The sequence below is a fragment of the Sceloporus occidentalis genome, unplaced genomic scaffold (assembly GCF_023333645.1).
Source record: "Sceloporus occidentalis isolate IW3139 unplaced genomic scaffold, rSceOcc1.0.p SCAF_6, whole genome shotgun sequence".
NCBI classification, from domain to species: domain Eukaryota; kingdom Metazoa; phylum Chordata; class Lepidosauria; order Squamata; family Phrynosomatidae; genus Sceloporus; species Sceloporus occidentalis.
Genome location: NW_028316986.1, coordinates 81972236 through 81998843, shown reverse-complemented (window position 1 = coordinate 81998843; position 26608 = coordinate 81972236). Strand labels below are relative to the sequence as shown.

At 42.4% G+C, this 26608-nt stretch overlaps 1 long non-coding RNA gene across 2 annotated transcripts; it reads right to left on the bottom strand.

Annotated features, from left to right (window-relative positions):
• Positions 1-10468: 10468 nt before the first annotated feature.
• On the bottom strand, positions 10469-24682 carry LOC149311006 (uncharacterized). 2 transcript variants are annotated; one of them, XR_016281601.1, is made up of 3 exons: positions 24624-24682; positions 24410-24453; positions 10469-10510 (listed from the first exon to the last, which is right to left on the bottom strand). It is a non-coding gene; the product is annotated as an uncharacterized LOC149311006 (long non-coding RNA). The 2 variants fall into 2 exon arrangements; XR_016281600.1 differs by lacking the exon at positions 10469-10510 and adding an exon at positions 11219-11343.
• Between the last annotated feature and the right edge of the window lie 1926 nt (positions 24683-26608).

The following is a 26608-nucleotide window of genomic DNA, read 5'->3' as shown; positions in this document are numbered from 1 at the left end:
ATTTGATCCCACCATACTTTCACAGACTTCACTGCAACATACATGATTTTCTTCACCCTCTTTTAATCCCGACTACAACAACCCTGTTCTACAACAGTCCTTTGAACTTCATTGTTAATTGGAGATTTGAATCTAGGTCCTTAGTACTCAGTCCATTTTAGTAAAGCAATGGTTAAATCAATGGCTTCCTCATGTCTATCTTGCACTCCTAGAGCCTTAACACATGAGAAAAGAAAGTAGATATTGAGCCAGAGAATAGCGGCTTTCTCTGTGCCTCAATACATAAGATTGCAGCATTTCAGGTCTCTTCCTGTAGGAAATGATTGTAAAAGCAAGTCTTTTGTTTAGCTGAAAAAAATCTGTTCTACAAAAGATACACTTTCACTACCATCTTCCACAGGAGGAGGACCGAAGCATTAAGATAGCATGTGGTAAGAAACACAGAGAAAGCTTGGCTCTATTTCCACTTTCTTTTCTTGGCTCTTAGGGCCCATCCAGTCCTTAGGACTGAAGCGTGGCTTTGGCGTAGCCTCCGGGCTCTTAGGACGCATGCATCATTTAAACAGCACACCTCAAAAGTGACATGAAGCAGCTTTATTTTGGCCTGTCTGTATGGGGCCTTAGTTGCTACACTAATTCACACTAATCTGTTCTTGACTCAGTATTACACTGTAAAACTAGAATGTGGAAATGTTACTTTTTGGGGCCATAGTTCCCAGGATCTTCCATTATTGTCAAAAAAACTTTCCCCATAAAACATACCCAGCCCAAATCTATCTCATCATGAATTTGACTTGATGGTGGTGTCTGAGCAACATACAGCCTGGGAATGACTAGCAGAGGTCAGTTTGCATTGAAGGTATTAATAATATCAGTTGAGTGCAGGCAATCCATCACTTTATTCTCCAGTGGCTTCCATGACAAATGAATTCTTTGGATTCTTTGGTTTAACCTTGCTGAAGGTCAGAATGTATTCAAGAAGCAGGTACAACACAGGGACACCATAATTAGAAAGCTAGCCTGGTTCTTCAAAGAGAATTAGGAAGAACATTGAGTTTAAAAATCTAGTCTTTTGTTTAAAAGTTATAATGACATACTCCCCTCCCCCCACATAATACTGATAATTTGGAAAACCTCTCTGAGCACAACAGGAATCTGTAGAAGGGACTGCTATTCTACACAGAGGCTGCAAGTGAATTATTCAGTCTAGTGGCTTTATGTTTGGCTGTGATCCATCTGAGATTAAGCCCAACATTGACTCTAACAGGAGAAATCCTACAAGAATGTACTTTATCTTCCATTGAAATCAGTGGAACTGATTTGCTTGTGTTGGACTTGACTTGAGTAAATACTGCATTATTCACTTTCATTTTTACTTCTGCTATTTTACTACACTAGGAAAAATATTAATCAAGTAGAAATATATTTTGCCACTCCTGAAAAATATAGGTAAGGAATCTCCATCATTACAAAGATTTTAGTCAGGATGTAATCCATGGGGTCATGATATAACCAATTGCATTTTTACTTAGAATACAAGCTTTGCTACCTAATTATATTGAGACAACAGTTTCTGAGGGAGATCATATTTGGCAGACTACACTCGAATTGGGATTAGAATTTCTTAAGTATCCTGTTAGTTGAAATAACAATGGTAATCACTCTCTCTCTCTCTTTCATTCTCTCACTCTAACTTAATTTGTATCCAACCTTTCTCTCAGTGAAGGACCTAAGGTTGTTGCTATGTAGCTAAAATCTATCATAACAGTAAACATTTAAGAATCTTACCAAAAAATAAAATGAAGCAAAATTCAGAACCTAGTGCTAGCCTTATCCAAAGATTCATAAACTGTGCCCTTAGAGAGGACATGGGCACGCGTGCCCAACTTGCCTACCCTACCTTTGACTTTCTCAGGCTGAGCAGGAATGTTGCAAGTGGGATTGTGTAACCATGATTGGCTAAATGTAGTTAAAGTCCTCTCACAAATGCCAAGATGTCAGAACTTGGATTCTGGGGAAGGTAGGAACTAGTGTACACTGAGCCCAATGGGGTTATAGTCTCCTTTCACTGTAGTTATAACCTCCTGCTCACTGGGTAATGTGGTATTTGTTTATTCACCTTATTCTTCAGCCAAAACATCTCCCAGAGATGTGGACTATGTGGGATGAACTATCTATGATTATGCCATTATCTTACGTTTATGTAAAATCATGGGCTAGGGCTAGATAATCCACTCAGATTGGATCTGGAAAAATAAGTTCATTTGACCTACATTGGGAAGGAACTACAGGATAAGGAAGTCTCCACCATCTAAGGTTGGTGTGAATCTCAATTCTTACTTCCAAAAATGCTAGACCTATAACACAAAAAGGACCAGGAAGATTATGTGTGGCACAAAAAACCTTATCCTGGAGCAGAGAACAGCTGGAGAGAACAGCCTGAAAATGAGAAAAAGGAAGAGGCTGCAACCAGCACTGGTTGCCTGAAGCCATCTTTTCAAACTTGCCAATAGTAAAGCCCTGGGGCATCGCTAGGGGTGGTGGTGGTGGTGGATAACACCAGGTAACACCTGAGAGGGGATGAAAACTTGGTGGATGGTTGCTCATCATCCATTCCCTTTTGGTCCGCCAGCCTCTTACAGGTCTGACAGGGCTGCTGGCTGGGCTGAGAAAGGGTGGTGCTGGTGACAGAAGCAGCAATGGTGGCCATGGACTCCTGCCCTTCTCCAGAAGGAAAGGATTTCATGGCCACCACAGCCACCATCACCTTCCTTTCCTGCCTGGCCAGCAGCCCTGCCCAGACTTTGGAGGGGCTGCTGGGGGGCATCAATATCCCATCCCTACCAGCTGCTGCAGCAGACTGCTTTGCCTACCCATGGCCCACTGCCCTGCCCTCTCTGCTCCAGAAGGCAATGCATAGCAGGGCAGTGGGAAGGAAGAGATGGTAAGGTGGGCAGCTGTGTGTCAGGCATCTGGGAGATGTGGTTCTGTCACCTGGCAGCCTCTTCCGAGTCCAGCTGGGCTGCTGGCAGGGCAGAAAACAGAGGTAATAGTGGCTGGGTAGTCATAGACTCCTTTCTTTCTGGAGAAGGAGAGGAGTCTGTGGTTACCATTGCTGCTGCTGGAAGCACCAAAATTTCAAAACAGGGCCAACAGCTTTGCCAGATGTGATGGCAGTGGCACCCTGCTCCAACTAGCAGCTGTAGCAGGTGGACAGCAGAGGGAGATCGCAGAGGGAGACTATTGGGGTGCGTGCCAGGCAACCTGGCCAGAATGGCAAGGGCAGTAAGGCTGCCTGACAGGGGAGAGCAAATGGAGAGCACCCCTCCCTTCTGCTGCCAACTCTCCTATTGCCACTCCCTCCCCTCCCACTCTCAGCTTACCTGGCACTGCCTCTGGGGGAGGGGTTCAGGGCATCAGGTGGTGGCATGCTCCCCCTCTTCTGTAGGGCTGAGAGGATCCCTGAGGGTCCCAGTCTTGGCCCCCTCCCACCCCTCTCTTTGCCCCATGGTTGGAGGGAAGCAACCAAGACCGATCCCTCCCTCTGTCAGCAGCTCTCACTCACTGGAGCTGTGGGGTGGTTGTCTGGGAGTGACAACATGAGTTACCACACTGGGGTGACACCAACCCTAGTGATGCCACTAGTAGAGCCAGCTCTTGCAGGCCAAAAGACTGAATTAAAGCCACAGCATACAGAAGAAAAATACAAAACAAACTGTTTGCTTTAACTATTTCAATACAGAGGATGCCACATTAAGAGACATAAATGACCTTTGGCACAAGAATCTTCTTTTGTTACCATTAATAATATATTTTGCTTTTCTTCTTTTCTCATCTGGGGCTTAGCAAGAGGGAAGGAGACTCCAATGCTTTTGTCCAGGTTCATCTTTAGGCTCTGTTGTCATGAATACCCCGCTGTGGTGGATGAAGGGGAGCAGCCAACTTCTCAATGCACCAAATATGTTGGGTTGTTGGGGAGGGGAGGGATATGGAACTGCTCTGCATGTATTTTTTCTTATCCTATAAGAATAAACTCCACATAATCTTTGGACAAAAGACAACCATTTTGGAAGGATTTCTGTAAGCAGACATGAAAAGAAAAGCTCACCGGGTGCTACATTTTTCTGTACTGGTAATCCTTTCTTGTAATAGGCTTGCTGAACAGGAGAGACTGGACAAATGTTGTTCTAAGGAAACTTGGATTTAAGAGAAATATCTTCAGCTAAAATAACAAACACAACATGGTTTCATAAGAAGCCTATGTACAAGAACCAAGATGTAGATGCCATATTCTGTGGAAGCCATAGTGATAAATGGCTCACCTTCCATACGATTAATCATGGTAAAGTATAAATATGTTTGCTATTCACAAAATAAATGATGAGGCAGTAATTTTTGTAAAAAAATCTTCTTGCTGACTGAAAGAAGCTGACATTTCACAGTAACCTCATGCCTGAGAGATTGGCAATTAACCCATGCTTTCAGGTGAACCCAGAGCAGGGTTTGGCACCAAAGAAAGCTGTGAGTCCAATATTGCTCTTGTTCAATTGCTCATATTGAACAGCCCCACTCTGACACCATTAGGAACACTACACACAATTTCAGAGAAGATGTCACCATGTGATCTGGAATGGGGATAGCCCCATCTTAGTGACGGATGTCCAAACATTATAGTATGTGTTCTTGCTATGTGTACATTCATTCAGATGGTTGTGAGAATCTTTTGACGTGCTCTGATTTGTTCTAGTATAACAGGTTCCACAGTTGTTCTTAATCCAGGACACACATCCTAGGTACAGGAGCCCTGGTGGTGCAGTGGTTAAATGGCTGTACTGCAGCCACTCACTCATAAACCACAAGGTTGTGAGTTCAATACCAGCCAGGGGCTCTGGATTGACTCAACCTGGCATCCTTCCATAGGTCGCTTGTTGGGGGCAATTAACTTACACTTTGTAAACCACTTAGTAAATCGGTAAGCAGTATAGAAATTTAGAAATTTATAGAAATTTATTGCTGTTGCTATAGCTGTACCTAGATTGAATGAATTTGCATACAGTTGGTGAAATGGTGGACAAATGTTCACTTTAAGTAGTCATGGAAATGTTCACACATGCTGAATGTAAACCCATTAACATGGTTTTAAGAATCTTTCTAAACAAGGGGGTGGGAATCAAACAACCCTCCAGCTGTTGTTGGACTGCAACTTCCCCAGCATTCCTCAGCATTGATTATGTTGAGTAGGGCTGCTAGTAATTACAGTTTAATAATATCTGAGGGGTTGTACAATTCCCATTCTCGGTCTAAATATTCATGGAGAAATACTCTCAACGCTGAAATAAGGAACAGAGTGGGGCAGTTCACACCTTTTCATCTGTCATATACTAGTTGGAGAATAGGGGATTCCATAAGAACTCTGGATTCACATGTCAAAACAGAGCATTCACTGAAGGCCTAGTGGCTGACATGGACATTTATCTGCTAGAGGAAGTGGACAGTGAAGAAAGCAGATAGAAAATCAAGTAATTTGAGATCTTGTGCTGGAAAACAGTGCTGAGGCTACTCTGGATGACCAAAAAGATATATTTTAGGGCCCTAGAACAAATCAAGCCTGAACTCTCCCTGGAATGGAAGATGGACTAAATTGAGGAGATCACACTTCAGCCACATCATGATAAGCCACAACTCATTAGAAAAGACAACAATGCTAGTAAATGTAGACAGCAATACAAAGAGAGGAACACTGCACACCAGACAGATGGACTCAATCAGGGAGGTCATGGGCCTGAATCTGCAAGATCAAAGCAGAGCAGAAAGAGATAGGGGGTCTTGGAGATTTCTCATCAACAAGGTTGCCATGAGTCCCAGTCAACTCAAAGGTAGCTCACAACAATTTAAGAATGTTTATTATGCTTTTGAAAGATAATTTTCAAAAATGTTATTTTAAAAGATTTTGAAACCTTTCCTGAAAACTAAAGAACTATTTTAATTATCAGCAATGAAACCATACTTTGTATGAAGTGCCAAAAATGTAACTATGACATAATTGTTAGACCACTAGGTGGCATAATTTCTCTGTTTGAGATTCATATACTCCTAGATCAGTGATTCCCAACCTTTCTAATGCCGCGACCCTTTAAAACAGTTCCTCATGTTGTGGTGACCCCCAACCATACAATTGTTTTCATTGCTATGTATAAATGTGTGTTTTCCGATGGTCTTAGGCGACCCCTGTGAAAGGGTAGTTCAGCCCCCAAAGGTGTCCCGACCCACAGGATACCTGCAAAAAGTATTTGCAGAACCTAGATTAAGCCTGCAAATAAAGACAACTGATCACCCAGGAAACTGGGGCAGGCTGTTTTTTTTAAAAATTTATACCAATTTATTATTTATTTTGTTTACAGCAATACCAACACAGTTAGCAGAAATAGTTTTATTGGGATACTGGCAGGGGACCATCAGCAGGTGGTTGATTATATTAAACGTGGTAAGCCATAGGACGTGCTGATTTATTTTTTAAAAATGTACTGTCAAATTGATCCTATGAATGAGAGACTTCCCAGAGCTTCAGTCATCAACAGCTCAGGTCTTGCAAACTCAAGCTTGTGGCTTTCTTGATTGAATCAGTCCATCAGTAATATAGCTCCCCTCCTGTTGTCTTCCACTTTACCAAGCATTATTGTCATTTCAATAAGTCATATTGTCTCATGATGTGCTCAAAGTATGAGAGCCTCAGTTTAGTCTTTTTGGCTTCCAATTAAAATTCAAACTTGATTTGCTTTCAAACTCATTTATTCAGATTATGCAAGACTGCCCTAGAATATTTTGGGTATTGCTTTACTGTAACCGTTTCTTGCACTTTCCTTGTTGTTTTATTTGTCTGGCAACAAACTGCATGAAATTCCAGTAAGTCATTCTTAATACTTCCAAGCAAACAACAGAATTATTTATACAAGCATCATTTCCTTCTACTCCATTGTCTCAAAGATGGATTAACTATCCCTTTGTATGAGTCCCTTTAACACATGACTATGTCTTGTATTCCATTTGCTTATATTTTCTTAGTTATGAACTCTTGTCTTATGCCAGTGATTTTGAGGGTTTTTTAAAAAGGAAACTAGGGCTCCATTCCCACTGGGCAAATAAAGCACCTTATATTGGTGCAATTCTGGTTCGGATTTTATTTCTGGGGCTATTCGAATCTGTTCTTCGTTTCCATTATGAAAGGGCGTAAATTGACTTGATTTATTTTGACCCCTGTTTTCGTTCCCATTGGATTTCCTCCACTGTATTTTAAAACAGAGTAATTTGCTCCTTGTTTCCATTACCCTTCCGGAACCTCTTTTTTTTAAGCAGCTGTCAATCAAGCGCTTAGGCGATTAGACGTCCCAGTGACGTCAGTTGCTTGGATGCATTTTGGCACGGGGTATTTTTGTTCCCCGTTCCCATTTGCATCTTCCAAACCCGTTTTTCTGTTTTGTTTTTAAGCAGTCAATCAATTGCTTAGGTGTTTTTCCCCTCTGGGGAAAGGAGAAGCAGCCTCTATGCTCCCCAAATCCCTTTCCCTCCCAGGCTGTCTTATGTCTTCCCAAAACCCCTCTGGGGAAGGGAGAAAGAGCATCCATCCCCCCAAATCCCTTTCTCTCCCAGGCTGTCTTATGTCTTCCCAAAACCCCTCTGAGGACAGGAGAAGGAGCATCCATCTCCCAAATCCCTTTCCATCCCAGGCTGTCTTACATCTTCCCAAAACCACTCTGGGGATAGGAGAAGGAGCATCCATCCCCCCAAATCCCTTTGCCTCCCCCATTGCTCCTTGGGCTGTCTGGGGGGCGATCAAGCAGGCATGTAATGCAAAGCCGATCTGCTGTTCAGGCGCTCAGATACTCAAGCAGAGGGAAAAAAGAAAAAAAGAAAAAAGAAAAAAGAATAGTTAAAAATGGTGTTCAATGGGTCTCCTCACACGTCGGTGTATGTGGAGTAGGGGGGAGGTTGCAGGGGGGCATAATGTGTTTACTGTGTTTGGAGGTCAATGTAGCAATTTGTTATGTTTGGACACATGACAGAGCACCTAAGCGATCGAAAGCTTAATTTAAAAATAAATAAATTTGTCTACACATGCAATCGCCTTACCCTGCTTCCCACTCCACCGGGGGAAAGGCTATGCGAACGGGGGGAAATGGCACCGGTAATGCAGGAAAGAGAACAAACGGGTGACACCCCCAGGCCAGCCCCTTGAGCACTGCTCCTTCCATCCCCAAGTTCCCGAATCAGACACCCTTGTCGTTTCCATTCATTTGCCCTGAATCGGACACAGGAGGTGCAAGAAAAACCTCTAAAAATGTACACCCTTTTTAAACTGGTTTATCCATCACTGATTCGGGTTTTCCAAGGGGATCAGATCTGAATTCCAATGGGAACGATATCGGCGCAATGAGGATCAAAAGCGTGCTCAAATGGGAATGATGCATCCATAATTCGATTCTTGATCTGCCCCTAGAATATGTATTCACTTAAACCTTGGAAAACTGATGAGCTCGGATGAGTTCTTGGAAATTAATCTTTAACCAATTAATTCATTAATAATTAATTCTTAAAATTAAAATGAAAGTAATAATAATAATAATAATAATAATAAATTTATTCATCTTACAATTAAAATAACACAATCCCATAACCTCCATGTTCCACCTCCTCTAAAAGTAGTACTGTTGCTCCCATACCCAGCGGCGTTTATCAAACGTGGTTTTTCCAGCTCAGATCCAGGGTAACTGCGAATCGAGCGATGCGAATTCACATTATAACATTAATGTATTTTCACACCTGGTTCCTTTCAATGGGAGCTCCTCCCGTGGCGTTTCCGCAGTGCTTCTGGACTGAATCCTTACTGGCTCCTCATTTTGGAGCGTTCGCTAACTAAGTGAGTTAACAGGATTTGCATTCAAGCTCACTTTGAATTCACTGAGAATTGGTCTGGTGTGGAATGACACTTTGCTTGTGCTCTGGTACATCACCGCAAAACCCCCGGGTTGCAAATTTCCCATGATGCCGTGCTACAATTTTGCCCCATTGGCTTCCGTTGCTCCTCCCTGAATGAATGCATTCATGTTTTAACGTGGACAGGAGACATGCTGGCGAGGAGGGGGGAGATCGCGGGGGCAGAGAAAGGGAAAAGAGGGGGGCAAAGAGAGAGAGTGGGGTTAGTAAAGTTTCTAAAGGACTCTTTGGGGGTGAGGGCAGGATGTCCTCCAAAGGGGGGCCAAGGTGGAGACAGGATTTACTTCCAAGGAGAACTGCAGTTTCTACACTATTTTGCAGTCAAAGAAATTTATTATTATTATTATTATTATTATTATTATTAAAAAATTCTTTCACTGCAAAATAATAATAATAATAATAATAATAATAATAATAATAATAATAATATTGCCGGTAGGTGATACATTCGGATAAAGCAGAGGCATTTAGAGATAGATGACATTCCCTATCGTTCACATGAGGCTAGGGATGGAGGGTAGATCCAGGTGACAGATGTGAAGGGAAAGAAACAGGAGGCTGGAAGGAGAGATGGAACTCCCAGAATTCCATAGCCTCAAGCCAAGGACCCCACAACAAACTCCAACTCCCATAATAATAATAATAATAGTAATTTATTTTTAAAATAATATTATTAATTTATTGTTTTAAAATAATAATAATAATAATAATAATAATAATAATAATGTTATTAGTTTGCTGAGGCACCAGAGCTCTCTGGCAGAGAAGACTCAATGTCTCAGGACACTACAGTTCCCAGAATTCCATAGCACTGAGCCAGGACGGTTAAAGTGAAGTCAAACTGGATTATTTCCCAGTGCAAATGCAGAGGCTAGCATTCACATGAAAATGGAAAGGGATGGAGCATTTTCGGGCTTCTTTTTGCTCTGCGAGGGAGCAGCACGGTACAGAAGCTGCGACTTCCTCGCAGAGCAACCGGCGGCACCAGCAGACTGCCGTTTTCAGGCAGTCTGTAATGCGCCAGTGATACCTTTATTGGCTAACTTGTTGCAAGCTTTCAAAGTTCCACTGGCTTCTTCATCAGGCAAGATGTTCCAAATCAAACAGGAGTAAAATTGGAGATGCTAGTTTGATGCCTGCATTCTGTTGTTTCTGTCCTTGGTTAAGATGGTATGGGGAGGGCATCTTTTACAATTAGGCTCCTCCTCCTCCTGGCCATGTGGGAGATTTTCAGAGTCCAGGAAATTTACAGTCCGTTTACATCTCAACACGGACTCCTCTCTTGCAATCCAATCTGGCTCCATTCCTGTGAGGCCACATGCCTCTTTGTAGGCAGAGGACAATGGATTTATAAAGAAGCCTATATGTTTTTTGCATCCGGAATAATTTGATAGGTATAGAGGTAAAACATGTCAATCCAGTCCAAATTTAAGAAGAAGAAAAATTGTTTTACCTTGGTTGAAGGTTCCAGTCCACTGGCTGTCTTCAGGGTTCCCTCGTTGCGGCTACAATGTGGTATCTAACAATCCAGAAAACATGCAGGGGTAGCTGTGTTGGCCATTTAGCAAATTCAAACAAAAATCCACTGAATAGTGAAAACACAACTGGGAGGAGGAGAGTGAAACTGGGACATTTTAAATACAGCTGACAAAGTGGGATGACAAAGGATTAGATGGGACTGTCCTTGCCAAATTGGTACAGTTGGAGAATATGTACCTGCCCCAAACTAAATCAGCCCTTGAACTGAAAAGGGTTCCCCAGCCCAGTTCTAAATGGAATCTTAGAGGCAGCCTTCAGCCGCCCCTTCTTCAGCTGAATCAGGGCCATGGCACCCTCACACCATGGCCCAATCCAGCCTTCTGAGGGTTCATAAGCTGCAGTGGTGCAGCTATATGGTGCCCCTTCGGCGCTGCATCATTTGGATGCAGCGCCGGAGGTGCACCATGATGCCCCACATCGTCTGGAGTGATGCGTGTTGTCAAAGTGTCCTGGGGGGGAGTTGAGCATGCGCCAGGACACTACACCCCGACTCTGCCCCCAGGCCAGCCTTTTAGGCTGGTCTGTACAGGGCCTTAGTGTTATCTGGGAGGGAGGCTCCTGTCCTCCCACCCTTAAATTAAGACAATAAGCTTTTAATATCAGAAAAACAAACACAAAACAATATAGTGTCTTTTCAAGCACAATTTATCACAGTGTCAACTGTATATGATATTGGTGAAATGAGCAACACAGGATGTAGCCATCAATCCAGGGTGGCTCCCAAATAAATGTCAAATTCCTGGCCATGTTGTTGACCAACACCCAGCAGGAAGGAAGTGCTTTTCAGAAATCTGGTCTAATATTCAGTGCCAGCTGCAAGAGAAACAAATAAATGTAGGATAGCTGTTGAAAAGAAAGACCCAGGTAACCAACACATTTCTAAAATTATTTGTATAAAGCCATATACTAATCAACATGTACTTCTGCCAACAAAACAAATTGCAACAGGTAAGAATGATGTAAAGGAGCTGGCATGGTGTAGTGGTTTGAGTGTTGGACTACGACTCTGCAGATGAGGGTTAGATTCCCAGCTTGGCCATGAAACTCACTGGGTGACCTTGGACAAGTCACATGCTTTCAGCCTCAAGGGAAGGCAATGGCAAACATCTTCTGAACAAATCTTGCCAAGAAAACCCCATGATAGGCCTGCCTTAGGGTTGCCATAAGTTGAAAATGACTTGAAGGCACACAACAACAACAACAACAACAAGAGTGATATAAGATATATTTTCATCTACTTTGGAAAGGATCATGTACACACATCCAGTGTTAGCTTCATGTATTCATTATGTTACTGGAAACTGATTCTCTTGTATAAAATACAGATGCATAATCTAATTTATGGATGAAATGAACAGCCGAAGCCAAAGGGTGCTCAATAATGGCTCTTTTTCATCCTGGAGAGAAGTGACCAGTGGGGTCCCACAGGGTTCTGTCCTGGGCCCAGTGCTGTTCAACATCTTTATCAGTGACTTGGATGACAGAATTGGGTGTATACTTAACAAATTTGCAGATGACACCAAATTAGGAGTAGCTAATACTCCTGAGGACAGGATCAAACTTCAGAATGACAATAGATTAGAAAGCTGGGCCAAAGCTAACAAAATGAATTTCCACACAGAGAAATGTAAGGTACTGCACATAGGTCGGAAAAATGAAATGAACAGGTATAGGACGGGTGACACCTGGATGAATGAAACTATGTGTGGAAGGGATTTGGGAGTCCAAGTAGACCACAAATTGAACATGAGCCAACAGTGTGATGCAGCAGCAAACAAGGCTAATGTGATTTTAGGCTGCATCAATAGTATAGTGTCTAGATCAAGGGAAGTAATAGTCCCACTCTATTCTGCTCTGGTCATTCTGCCCCACCTGGAATATTGTGTCCAATTCTGGGCACCACAATTTAAAAAGGATGTTGAGAAACTGGAGTGTGTCCAAAGGAGGGTGACCAAAATGGTGAAGGGTCTGGAAACCATGTGCTATGAGGAACGCCTTAGGGAGCTGGGGATGTTTAGCCTGGAGAAGAGAAGGTTAAGAGATGATATGATAGCCCTGTTTAAATATGTGAAGGGATGTCATATTGAGGAGGGAACAAGCTTGTTTTCTGCTGCTCTAGAGACTAGGACCTGGAACAGTGGATGCAAGCTCCAGGAAAAGAGATTCCACCTCAACATTAGGAGGAACCTCCTGACAGTAAGGGCTGTTCGACAGTGGAACAAACTCCCTTGGAGAGTAGTAGAATTTCCTTCCTTGGAGGTCTTTAAACAGAGGCTGGATGGCCATCTGTCAGGGATGCTTTGATTTAGATTTCCTGCATGGCAGGAGGTTGGAATGGATGGCTCTTCTCAGCCCTTAGCATGCCCCTTTGGCATGTTTGTAACGTGCCATACAGTTTAAGTTGTTTGAAATAGATTGGACCATAGTGACCACTGGCAAGTTGGAGGGTGGGCAATTATAAAATTTGTATTAACAAAATCAATAAAAGGAAGCCATTTTTCATAGAAGGGTTCTTGGTTTGGTTGTTTTAAATTACATTTCCTTTTATCTAATAGCTTCTCCTTTAGCCATTGGTCCCAGACTCTTTTTCACCAGTTATCTAGGGACACAAGTCCTGTCTTCCAAGATTTGGCCACTTCAAGTCGAGCTGCCGTCAAAAGAAAAATAATCAGTGTTCTGTATTTTAAAAATGTATTGCCCTTGGTGTAAATTGAAAGTAACAAAAGAGCTGGGCAGAAGTTGATTTTTTGTTTTGTTATTAAAGCAATCTGATTGAGCACTTCATGCTAAAAGAAATTAATTTTGGGGCAGTCAAGCCACATATGGTTATATTTCGCTGGAACTGGGTATCCTCTCCAACATAAAGGGGAATTGGACTTTATCATCCGTGATAGTCTGATAGGAGTCATGTACCATTTGTGGACCAGCTTTAAAAAATTCTCTCTGGTCAGGGCTAATCTTGATTTCAACAAAGGAGATGGCCAGATAGCAGCCCATTCAGATTCAGATATTAATATATTCAATTCACTTTCCCAGCTTATTTTGGTACTACTAGTGCCTTGATATGTGTCAATCAAGATATATTGGTATATACAAGAAACTGAACCCTTAGCATTTCCAGAAGGATCAATGCATAGCATTTTGAAGGGGGTCAAAGTTCTCAACATTTCCCCAACATGGTGTGTGGCCATTTAAGCAATCCATAGATTTAAATGAAAAGATGCCATAAATTTAGACTACAGTGCGCCTGTGTCATAAGTGGGTGCACTTTACGCGGCTTTCAGCATACAGCATGTGGGGAGGAAAGGGTGGCACAGTGCATTGGGGGTAATGGGGCATGCACGCATGGCGTGTGTATGCCGCCGTGCCACTGCATGCATGTGCCCCATTCATTTAAATGGGGCTTGAGCATGTGCGGAATTTGCTTTATGCGGGGGAGTCAGGAATGGATCCCCCGTGTAAAGCAAGGGAGCACTGTAACAACATTGCAGGTGGGTTTCTCTTGTGATGTTCTGGTAATGTCCAAGAAATGTTTGTTCAGCTTAGCCTTTTTGATAGCCACTTCTCGGTGCTTTGGCTTCAACTCAGAGCTGAAAACTCACACATAGATCACAGTCTCCTACAAAACACTAGAACAGTTTAATGGAGCTGGCAGACTGTGCTGTATTAGGCATGGAGCCTGGGTCCAGTCTCAGTGGGGCATTTTTGCACCCAGAGAATATAACTTTTTCTCCAAATGTACAAGGCAGTGGATCTCTCTGGACAAATGCAGAAATAAAGCCAGACATTTCCACTTGCTTTGAAGGCAAAAGGCATGGGAAATATATGATGGGCGCCAAAGAATTCTGCTATGAAAATTCTGCTGTGCTAATCATGTAGACTGATTGGTAAAAACCAATCAGTCTCAGAACTGAAACACAGATGCTCATGTGAAAAAGAAAGAACATTGATTATTCAAACTCTAACTCTGCTATAGAGTTCAAAACAAAGAGAACAAAGAACATGTCTCGCTGCAGCCCTTTTTAGGGAAGGTGATCGAGAGGGCAGTTGCCTTCCAGCTTCAAGGGATCTTGGATGATACGGATGTTCTAGACCCATTTCAAACTGGCTTCCGGGTGGGCTATGGAGTTGAGACTGCCATGGTCGCCCTAGTCGATGATCTCCATCTGGGCATGGACAGGGGTAGTGTGTCCCTGTTAGTGCTTTTGGACATCTCAGCGGCCTTCGATACCATCAACCATGGTATCCTTCTTGAAAGCCTGAGGGAGTTAGGTATCGGGGGCACTGCGCTCCAGTAGTTCCGTTCCTACCTCTCGGGTAGATTCCAGATGGTGCAGCTGGGGGACTGTCGCTCCGATAAGAGGGCCCTTACATCTGGTGTCCCTCAGGGAGTGATTTTGTCCCCCATGCTATTTAACATTTACATGAAGCCGCTGAGAGAGATCATCCGGAGACACGGGGCGCAGTGTTATCAGTATGCTGATGACACCCAAATATGTTTCTCTGTGTCTCCGACTGATGCAGTGACTAGAGATGGCATCTCTCCTCTTAATGCCTGCTTGGAGTCGGTAATGGGCTGGATGAGGGAAAACAGCCTGAATCCAGAGAAAACGGAAGTGCTCGTGATAGGTTCCCCTGGCCCAGGGAAGGAGGTTTGTCCACCTGTCCTGAACGGGGTCACGCTCCCCTTGAAGGACTCAGTTCGCAGTCTGGGTGTGCTTCTGGATTTGTCGCTCCACCTTACATCTCAGGTGGATGCGACGGTCAGGAGCACCTGTTACCAGCTTCGGCTGATACTCCAGCTGCGACCCTACTTGGGCTGGGGGGACCTTGAAACGGTGGTATATGCTCTGGTAACCTCTCGATTAGATTTCTGCAATGCACTCTACATGGGGCAACCCTTGTGCCAAACCCAGAAGCTTCAATTAGTACAGAATATGGCAGCAAGGTTGGTTACTGGATCCTCCAGGTCCAGCCATATAACACCAGTTTTGCAAGATCTACATTGGCTGCCTATTTGCTTCCGGGCACAATACAAGGTGTTGGTTTTAACCTATAAAGCATTAAATGGCTTGGGCCCAGGGTACTTGGAGGACTGCCTCTCCCCATATAGTCCACCCCGCACTCTCAGATCAACCGGGCAGCATTTTTTTGAGGGTTCCTAAGACGAGATATGTCTCGTCCACGCAAAGGGCATTTTCTACCTCAGCCCCTCAGATTTGGAACTCGCTTCCCGAAGAGCTCCGCTCTGTCTCCTCTGTAGATCTATTCAGGAAAAATCTCAAGACCTTCCTTTTCCCACAAGCTTTCCCTAATGTGTCCTAATTCCATCTTGTTCTCCCCCCAATACACAACTGTTTCTATCCAGCTAATTTTGTTGTCTTGTAAATAGTAATGTTTTTAACGATGTGCTGTATAGTATGGTTTTTTTTGGGGGGGGATGGGGATATTTGTTGTTGGGCATATGTATTATGTTTTTTATTGTATTACTGTTGTTAACTGCTATGATCTAATGTTGGAATAGCGGTATACAAATAAATTTTATTATTATATTATTATTATTAACATGACTGCTCAGACTGGAGACAGGATAGATCAGCACAAAGGGAGCAAATGTTTGGTTTGGGTAGCTGAATAGAAAATTCAGAGGAGTTTCCCTTATATAAAAGTGTTGTGCACTATTATGTAGCACTATTATATAAAACTATTATGTGAACTATGTAAAACAGAAGGTGTCATCAAAGGTACTTAATAATAATAATATTAATAATAATAAGATTTATTTATATTCCCCATGTCTCCCTACGGATCAAGGTGGCATTACAACACAAAATAAAAATACATAATACAAATAATAACAACATAATACTGTCTCCTTACATCTCCCAGCATTGCATAATAACACTCAATTACAATAAATAGTTAAATCATTAAAACAGTTATACAAAAGCACAGCAAAATTAATAAAATACAAAATGTATTTTATATACCGATGTTATGAAGCCAAGTAGGAAGGAGGTCCAAGCCTCCGTCCAGCACTGCGCTGTTTTAGCAGTGCATGTTATTCCTGGGCAGGTGGGAGGAGATCCCAAAGTCTTGTCTAACGTGCAGCCTCTGCCTCCCCAACTGTTCCTTGGGAGGGCATTACATATGGTAATGACTGACTGGGTTGTCCTGGCTGAGAGCTGGGAATGCTTTAGGATTAGCCCTTTTTCTACTCATGACTTTTGAATGGCCCATTCAAAGGAACCTATAAGGTTTAAGTCGCTGGGTGCTGACATGGCAAGCTTTTAGAATCCTGGTAGTATTCTATCAGATATATGTTTTATGTGTGTGGGGATGATGGGGGTTGGAATGCTTTTGCTATGGCTAGTATAGATGTAGTTATGTAGGAGCTGAGTGGTACCAAGTGGCTGTTATCTAGTGTCCTTGAAGGCCTCTTTCAGAGGCTTGGAATGCAAGCTTAGAGCAGAGAGGGATAGAAGCTGTGGGGGGAGCGATGGGGGATGAGTGTTGGTGAGAAAAAGGTGGGGATTTTGCTGCGTGGGCTTTTGGTTGGGGGTGGAGTACACAAACCTGGGTTTTTATGTATTGCTTTTGCTGGGAGGGGTTAGTCTCAGCTTAAACGCTGAATAGAGTTGAATCGCTGATCTTGGAGCTATCAATAAAGTCTGGTTTATTCTTCATGAAACTGACTGGTTGATTGTCCTGGATACTGGTTCCACATTCTGACACAAGCAGATGAGCATTTACATGTTTCTCTGGGCACAAAAAAACAATGCTTTTAAATCTAATCAAGATATCCAATGAGCTTCTGGATCTCTGCAGAATTCCACATCCAACCCCCCTTTTGTTTGCATAGGGTTTCAGGCTGTAGCTTCCATAAGAAGACCGTTTCAGACTAAGATACATCTAATACAGGTCTTGGAAACCAGGATGTCTTAAACTCCTTTGAAACTGCGGACAATTTCTATGTTTGCAGCATCTTATTTTCCCCTTTTTACTGAACATCAGTAAGTCTCTTTCATACTACCCAACTACAGCACTATAATTACATTTCAAAGACAATGGTTTCATACTATTGGATCCTGTGGTTTGCAGTATAGGGAGGGCATTCTCAGCCAGAGAGCTCCAGTGCCTTGCCAAACTACAAATCCTAGAATTCCATAAAATGGAATCATAATTGTTAAAGTGGCACCATGGTGATATAATTGTGTATTATGAATGAACCCTCGGTGTAGCAGAAGCAGGCACAAAATGGTGACTCAGGAGGTGGAGAAAATTATCTGCTTCACACTTTAAACCATATAGTAGCATAATCTCCATAAAGAAATACAGGCGGCCCTCTGCATCATAGGGGTTAGGGGAACAAGACCCGTGCAAATGTGGAAAAAAACTTGAATAAGCCCTTCACGCAGAAGCCAGTTAAAGGGGTGGGTGTTTGGGTGGGGGAAGAGGAGCAGGTGCTCCTCTTCTTCCCCACCCTCCCATCCCTTCAATTGGTTCCCTGCACCTTCCCCGGTGGGATTGGTGTCTTCTCTGGGCAGCTATCCCACTGGGAAAGGCATGTGGGGTGATCAATCTTCCTCCTCTTTTCCTGTTGGGATAGCTGCTTTGGGAAGGCAGTTATCCCACCATGAAAGACGTGGGATTGGCGCATGCACACTTCCTGGATGCTCCCTCCCTTCAAGGTTTTTTTTTCCCCTCCCAAGAGGAAAATCTTGGGAGGGAGGAGGAGGAGTGTGTGTGCACACTGCCTTGACCTTGCAAGTAATCAAAACCGTGAGTGTCAAAGCCGTGAATGTGGAGGGCCAACTGTATAGAACTACATCTGTATTAACTACAGATGGCAGATTCTTTCAAAGAACTCTTACATCCACCCACCCTGCCCAGCATTCTCACACACACACACACACATATATATGCGCTATAATTAAATGGCAGAAACCTGCCACAGATCTACTGCAAGTCACCTAGAGATCAATCCACAGATGCTTACTTTCTGTTTAAAAGGCATGGGCTGTTTGTAACTTTCCTGCCTCCCAAAATTTTACCCTTGCATATCAGTTGCACATAAAGTCACGCCAATTTGGCTGCAACAGGATGAGACTTTGATGAGGATGCTGTCTGTAGCAGTTCACGTCCATGAGGTTAAAAAAATAATAATAAATGGCAGACAGATTCAAGTACTCTTGAGGAGAGGCTCCACTTCAAATAAATGAGGTCTGTGTGGCCTACAACACAGCTATTATCAGCTACTATATCAACAACTCTCCTTAAACCACCAATATGCTTAGGTTACTTGGGAACTCAAGGGCTAATTCAGTGTTTTTACATTTCTTCAGGTTGATGGATTTTATATTATTTGGCACCAGGGAGAGACTGGCAAGGGAAGGTTTTGTGAGATGCCAACTGTTTGGCTTGGGATGAAACAGTGCACAAAATGTTTAATTACTCCACAGATCCCCAGAGACTGAATGTTCTTGGAAGATTTTTAATTCAAAAAGGGGGGGGGGGAGGAAGAGTGGAGACCAAGGGGGTGAGCGCACTGTTGGATAAGAAAGCAGTGTTTGTTTGTTTTTTGTGTTCTTAGCTTTCAGAGGAACTGCTTTAATAAACTCCCCAGCCTCCTCTACGAGTTAATACTAGACCTTCCTTGTATTTTCTAACATTTTCCCCCAAGTGACTGTGGTGTATGAATAAGGACTATGTCTCCATTTTCCCTGATTGGCTGGAAACATGTCCTTTGGGGGAAAGAGGATGCAGAATAGAACAAAGAACAGGTTTGTCTTGTTAGCACAGAGTACCTCCTGCATATGTATCATGTGTGCATGGTTTTTTCCCTCTTAAACTTTGCGCTACAATTTTTAAAGCTTGTAAAGTTTACTATTATTATTATCATCATGGGTTCATCATAGTGCAATTACTGTCTTCTCTGTGTATTGTTCTTATGCTGAATAATACAATCACAAGTTAGAGTTTATGAAAATGATGCATCATGAAATGCAGATATCAGAGACGACACTATTATTAAAGGTGACATCTAGCATTACTTGCAAAGAGAATCTCTTCTATTCCTTCTTACTCATGCCATTTATCTTAATATCCTCCAAAATTTCAGAGGCAAAAACTATGATACTTGTGGCCAAGCAATATAAAAGAGTGGTCAAAATGGTAAATTATTTTAATGAGTAAGAATACACAAGGTAGGAGAGACTGCAGCAGTTTGCTTTTGCCTGAGCCTACTGGGAAAGGCAAGAAGATTCTGTCTCTCTTTCCTGCTGAATGCTAAATTGAGTTTGCACTTTGAACTCAGTTTGCACCAACTGAAATAAGATGGGGATGAAGGGAGAAAGTGGATGGAGGAGAGAGAAATTGGTACATTTTGATAGCAGCTGAAAAAATGGGAGGACAGAGGATTAATTTAGATTGGCTCTATGAAATTGGGACTCCTCTCTAGCAGGTTTTAGGGAGCTATGGCAGAGAAGCAAGAATGATGTATATCAACAGTTTCAATCCCTTCATTAGACAAAAAATGTTGGATTTCACCCCAGAATTCTAGATTTATAGCAGAACCACATTAAAATTATCAGCCATAGATAAAGCAATTGTTGAAATGCAAAATCATAAAATTATGCAAATGTAGATTTGGACAAGAATGTTTTCCAGGCTCTCCTAAAGAAGAGAAAAAAAGTGCAATATATAATTTTCCTGCAGATATTTGACTTGGTGGTTAATAGGAGCTATTAGTATAAAGGAAAGGATATCAAATATATTTGAATTTTAAAAAACTAAGGGGCCATTCAGACTACCTTTTACCCCGGATCAGAACCTGGATTAACCAGGGGAAGTTCATATTCGCCCCGAATCTCCCACAAGCGAACCCAAGGCTTGCACACCCATTGAGGGGCAAATGCCCCTTAGCGTGGGTCTTTTGAAAGTGGCATAAAAGCTGTATCTTGGGGAAAAAATGGGTCCAGCAAATATGAACCTGGCCCCGATCCTGATCAGGGCCAGTTCAGGGGAGGCATTTAGGTCAGAGGGAGGTCCGAGGGTGGAACTGGAGAAAGGGTACCATGCCAAGAGAATCGGGGTGATGGAGGAGGAGCAGGAGGAGAAGAGCCTTGGAGAAAGGGTGCCAGGAGAAGGAGAAGGAGGAGGATGAAGGAGCCGGGGGAAAGGAGGGGGCCAATGAAGGGCAATCAGGGTAACGGAGCAGGAGGAGGAGAAGGAAGGAGCGGGACAAAGGGTCAAGTTCAGGGGAGGGAATTAGGTCATAGGGAGGACACAGAACGGAACAATCTTCCCTCTCATACCAGGCAGCTTTCTCTCTCTCTTTTTATATTTTATTTTTGACAGACTATGCGCATGTTTTTTGCTACAGCTAGGTAGCTCATTTCCTTGCTCCCAGCATGGCACTTTGCAATAGGCTTTTTTTTCTAAATTATTTTTTATATGGGAATGCTACAATGAGAATGTTACAAATGTTTCTCTTTCAATTTGGCAAATTAATACAGAATGCTTTTGCTACTGTATGTGTCTGTAAGAAATTCTGGGGTGGCTGAGGGAAAGCAAAGGATGCAGAGATGCCATTTGGTGTGAGGAATTTATTATTATTATTATTATTATTATTATTATTATTATTATTGTATATGAGGCATTATTATTATTATTATTAACCTTTATTTATGAAGCGCTGTAAATTTACACAGCGCTGTACATACAATCTTTTTAATTAGACGGTTCCCTGCATTCTGGGGTCGCAAGGAGGGAGGATGCAGAGATTGCATTAGATTGCATTTTGGGGTTGAAAATGGAGGCAGGGGAAGATCCATAATATGTAGTGACCCAAATACACACAACACACACACACACACCTGAAAATTTTTAAATTTGACAAAATATGCACATACTGCCACCTGCTTTTTTTTAAAAAAATGGAGGGGGGGAAGCACACTTCCAATTGCCCAATGGCATCACCTTGATGAAAGCGTAACTGAATTTGTTTGACAGCAAAGGCGCCTTCATTTTAAACCGGTTCTGCAAATGTGAGCTCTCCGCAAGAGCTGCAGTGGCATTCAGGGTTAAATTACCCTGACTGAGGTAAATTATTAGTGGGCACTTGCTTCCAGTGGGATTCGGGAGGAGGGAGGAACCAAACCTGCCCAGTTCCATCCAGCGCAAATAGGTGAGTTGGAATGGGGCCTAAGCTGGTCATTTCTTTGCTAACTTCTGCCAGTGTGATTCTAGAAACTTAAAAATTATTAGGGCCATTTAAAAACTATCAGCTGATTTGTATAAAACACAATGGCTTAATACAAGTGTCTTAGTGTTGTATCTACAATCAGTAAAGATTATAACATTTTTAAAAATAGATTTAAAACTATGGTGTAAGTGACTTCCATTTTTATTCCCAAAGTTTATGATATCACAAAGTGTGGATGGTTTTCAGAAGTTGAAACTTTAAAAGGAGAACCTTAAAAGAAAATAGTGAAGTCATTTGTTTATACTGACCACTCACACTTCCACCAATACAATTAGTCACATGAAGAAATCTTACACAGTCGGTCAGTCTATGTGACTGACAGCATGTTTTAGTGGGCAATGGGAAGGAAGCTGGTCATTTTGGTTCCTCTCAGCTGAGCTATGACTCATGTGGAAGTGAGTGACACCATTTTACATATATGTCTACCACAGTCATTGCTAATAGAAATGCTCTAGGACAGGAAAAACACACAAATCCAGGTGCATTATTATCCATGTCTATTCAAAAGAAGCAACACTACATTCTATCATATCTGCGTTTACACTTTGAAATCAGTGGCACTTTTGAAATAACATGCATATGCTTATTAGTTTAGGTGTCAGTTGCTCATAAATTCAGTTTTTATGAGTGAAAAAGTGAGCTGTTAAAGCCCAACCAAGTCAAAATGTCTAGTTTAATATCCTGGGAATGGCTGTCTTCAATTTTCTCATCATCTTGTCTAAGTAGTTTGTATTGTTCCAGTGGAGGAAGCTTAGGAGGCCATGGATGCAAAACTGTCACATGCTTGACCAAAAATAATCACAAAAATAAATTGAAAGATTTTTTGGGGTGGGGGGGTCTGAGGTTTTAAGGGTCAGGGGTCACACAATGAGGCCCTCCGGGTCACACTTTATATAATGTATAGCTGGTGTATAACTATATGTTATACAACTCACTGGGAATTGTGACTAATCATGCATAGGATCCTTGGAGCTATAGTCTAAAGGAGTGACTTATCTAAGGCGCGTTACACACGGCCATAAGGGACATCCTTAGGACGTCCCATTTTGAAAAAGGGGCGTCTCTTCCAGATGCCCCTTACTCTATTACGGACAAAGTCTGTAACAAATGGCGGCGGCCATTCCACACGGCCGCCGCCATTTTTATGTAGCAGACGCTCTGCATCCACACGTCGCAGCCCAGAAGTGATGCCGCGAGTGCGTGCTTTGGCACTTTGGCACTATTCCGGGTTGCTGGAAGGAGCGTGATTTTCGCGCTCCTTATTTGCAGCGCGGAGGAGTCATGCGGTTTGGCTGCTGCGACTCCTCCGTGCTGCAACCGGCAGCGGCTTCAGACCTCCCCTTCTGGGCAGTCTGTAACGGGCCTAAGCTCTGTACATTAATCTGCAATATATCTGAGGGTTGCTGCTTTTTCTAAGGTTGTTGAAAAGAAGGCATCCTGGGCCACACTGAGGGAGCAGGAAGCCTAACATAAACCCAGATATGAATGCTCAGCTGCTTTCTGGTATTAAGGAAAGGCCCAAGGATGCTGGCATTGGCTACTGCCACACCACATTGTTCTTTTGAATGAAAGACCTTGTGGCTCCTTCTGCTTTTTACAACAGTGGGAGGTTCAGAGGTGCTCTTAGCTGAAAACAGCTGCTTAGGCCAATTTCACACTTAATCACTCTCTATACAAGCATGGTTGAGCTTGCAGAGGGGATGGAAAGCTTAAGCAGACAGGGCCCCCAAAAGCAATAGTAATACAATTTCCAAAACTCATTGTCCCCTGGATTTCATGAGTGCAAGAAAAGCTGAGAGGCTCACTGATGTTTCTTAGTCACACAAAAGTAGGCCCCAAAGCAGCTATCTAGACAAGAAACAACAGATGTATTCAGGGAAATTTTGTGTTGTCTGAAAGTAGACCCCTTTTGATTGGAACAAGACAGATGCTTGAGGAACTCTGGCCAGCTCACTTGGGAATCAAGAAACAATTCCCCAAAGCAGATGGGGCAGCTGCTCCATGCATTTATCAAGAGACACCCAATTAAAAATTTTCAGGCTGCTTAACTGGCATTTTTATGATCAATGCAAATGTTTTTATATATTGTAAACTGAAGGTGCAGTTCAGAAGATCCTGAAGAAAAAGGGTCAGCTGGCTAATAATATACTTCACTCAACAAAAAATCAGTAGCTACACAGAGAAAACAGACTGACAATAAACACACACACATACAGGAAAATAAAAGGAAAAAAACAAACAAATTAAAACTAGTATTGAAAATGTGCAAGGAAGTTTTGCAGAGTTCTGCTTTGTGTATACTGCTGGAAAAATGCTGCAGGGTAATTGATGATGATGCTAACTTACTTACACAAACAAACAAAAACAAACAAATAAATGTTTTTTTTCCCCTTAAGTCAGGATAGGGAGATTAACCAGCATTAATAAAATTGGAGAGAAAGACATACAGTATATTCTAGGACAGGAAAGAGCAGCAAGGATCATGCCAGAAGGCATTTTTTTAAAAAAAAATTGCAATGTGGGTAAAAGATGAAGGTGAAGGAACAATTTGTGAAATAGAAAACAATTTAGAAAAAAGAAGCTACCCAAAAACAAACAAAGAAAAATGCTTACCTCTGATACAATCAGCATACTGCTCTTCTAGATGCTCAAACCAGCTAAATAAAAAAGAGAATAGTTGTATGAAACTCACAATCCCTCCACTGTCAGTCACTAATCATTTCTCTCTTCCCCCTCTTCATTGTTTTCAGAGATCAGACTTGTTCTTCCCCACAACAAATGGTATGTGTTTCCAAAGCCTATATCAATAATGAGGTATTATGCAGACCTTGCTTCAGTTGCACTTCTGGAAAGTACCAGAACAAGTCTGAAGCAGCCCAGTTTAGGCTTCAGCTGAATGGGCGAGGCATATTAGAATTAGGTGCCTATGAATTCAGTTAAACAGATACTATAGGACTAGCCTGAGTACTTTATGGAGGGAAGCTACAGGAATAATTGGTTGCTGTCTGGTTGATATTCAAGAAAGCCAAGCAAGAATTTAAGACAGAGCAGTCCAAGCAGTAAATATTAGGTCTCATACAGGAAGGAAACAAATTTACAGATCATTGTGTGCCAGTGGGTGGAGATCATTTAAGACTGACTGATTTCCAGAGGAATAATCTGGAAGGTATTATGAAGTAACATTCTTCCCACATATGTGGGGTCGGAAGAGAAATCACTGTGAGATCAGCCAAAATGTTTTTGCAGGGAAAAAGAAAGGAATTGGTTCTATTTCATTTTGGTATTTTTGCATGCTGTTGAAGAAGGAAAATGCTTCCCATACAAAATTTACTTCCAGTCTTCTCCAACATTACTGAAACCACAATAATGACAGTGTTGAAAAAGCAAGTGTACTTCATGTGAACTAAGTGGTGAACTCAGGGAAATCAGGCTTTTAATGGGGGAACAGTTTATTCTTTACTTTTACACACATGACTCAAACCTCCACTGCTGAATTTCCATCTTAAACTGAAAAAGCTTGTAGGAGTTTTGAGCTTAGCCAGAAGTTTGGATAATAATGGGGAGGGGGGAAAATTCAATCTCCCATGCAGGATATTCATTTCATGTGGACATTATGATAAAGCACAGTTCATAAGTAAATCATTTTACAGTAGTACAGATGCACCTGTTGCACCTGTTATGAGTACTGTAATGCTATACATATGGCCTTGGGCAAGCACATGCTCTCAGCCTCAGGGGAAGGCAATGGCAAACCTCCTCTAAACATATCTTGCAAACAAACAAACACCTTAGGGGCAGAAATGACTTGAAGGCACATAACAACAACAGATATATGCTAATAGATGCTACAAGAAGTTTATAAAGGTAAAAGATCAGGGAGAAGGAATGATTTGCAAATCAGAAAATGATCCAGAAAAAAAGAAGCCACTAGAAAAATGCTGGCCTCTAATACAGTCAGCATACTGCTCTTCTAGATGCTCAAGTCAACTATGAAAAAACTCACAATCCCTCCACTAGGGTGTAGGGTGGATTTGGCAGACATATTTATAGGGTGAAACATATGCTGGGACAGGTTTTGGGACATGAAAGGATTTCCAGGAGGGAAGAATGAGAAAGAAAATTGAGAATGGCTGGACAATCAGTGTTTTCTGTTCATGTGTAAGCACCAGGTTTATTGCCCACCATCACTCCTATCAGTGTAGGGATTATGCAGATTAAGATGTCACTCGGTCTATCTTGTCTATGTGCTCTGGAGCGCCCCCATGCTGTATTTACCGGAATTCCTTATAGGGCAAGGCAATTTCCCACACTGGAGCCAGGGTCGTAGCCAGGATTTTAGGAAGGGGGGGGGGTCCAGACTAAGTGCCACCATTATATTGGGGCTTGGGTGCGGTGGCGCAGCAGCACACACCATTCATTTTTTTAACAGAAGGGGGGGTCCAGACCCCAAGAACCCCCCCCCCCTTGGCTACGTCCCTGCTGGGGCACCCTTGTGGCTACATTTTAAACATCCCATTGATGTCAATTTGATATTGACATTGAGGAAGGGTGCAGAGGGCTAAACATAGAGATAACACTGTAGAGACAAGTTGGACTTATGTTGTAAAAATGTCTACTATTTGGTCTTCCCAAAGTCATCCTCTCCCTGAAGGACTTTGTTTTAAATGTAAGAGCTTGAAAATGTTAGAACTGAATGGAAAGTTTCAGTTAGCCCTATGATGTCCCATAAAGATCACACTTCTTGATACAGTCACTATGAACAAAAATTAATACTCCCTTAATACTCCCAGCATTCAGGGTCTCCACAAGAAA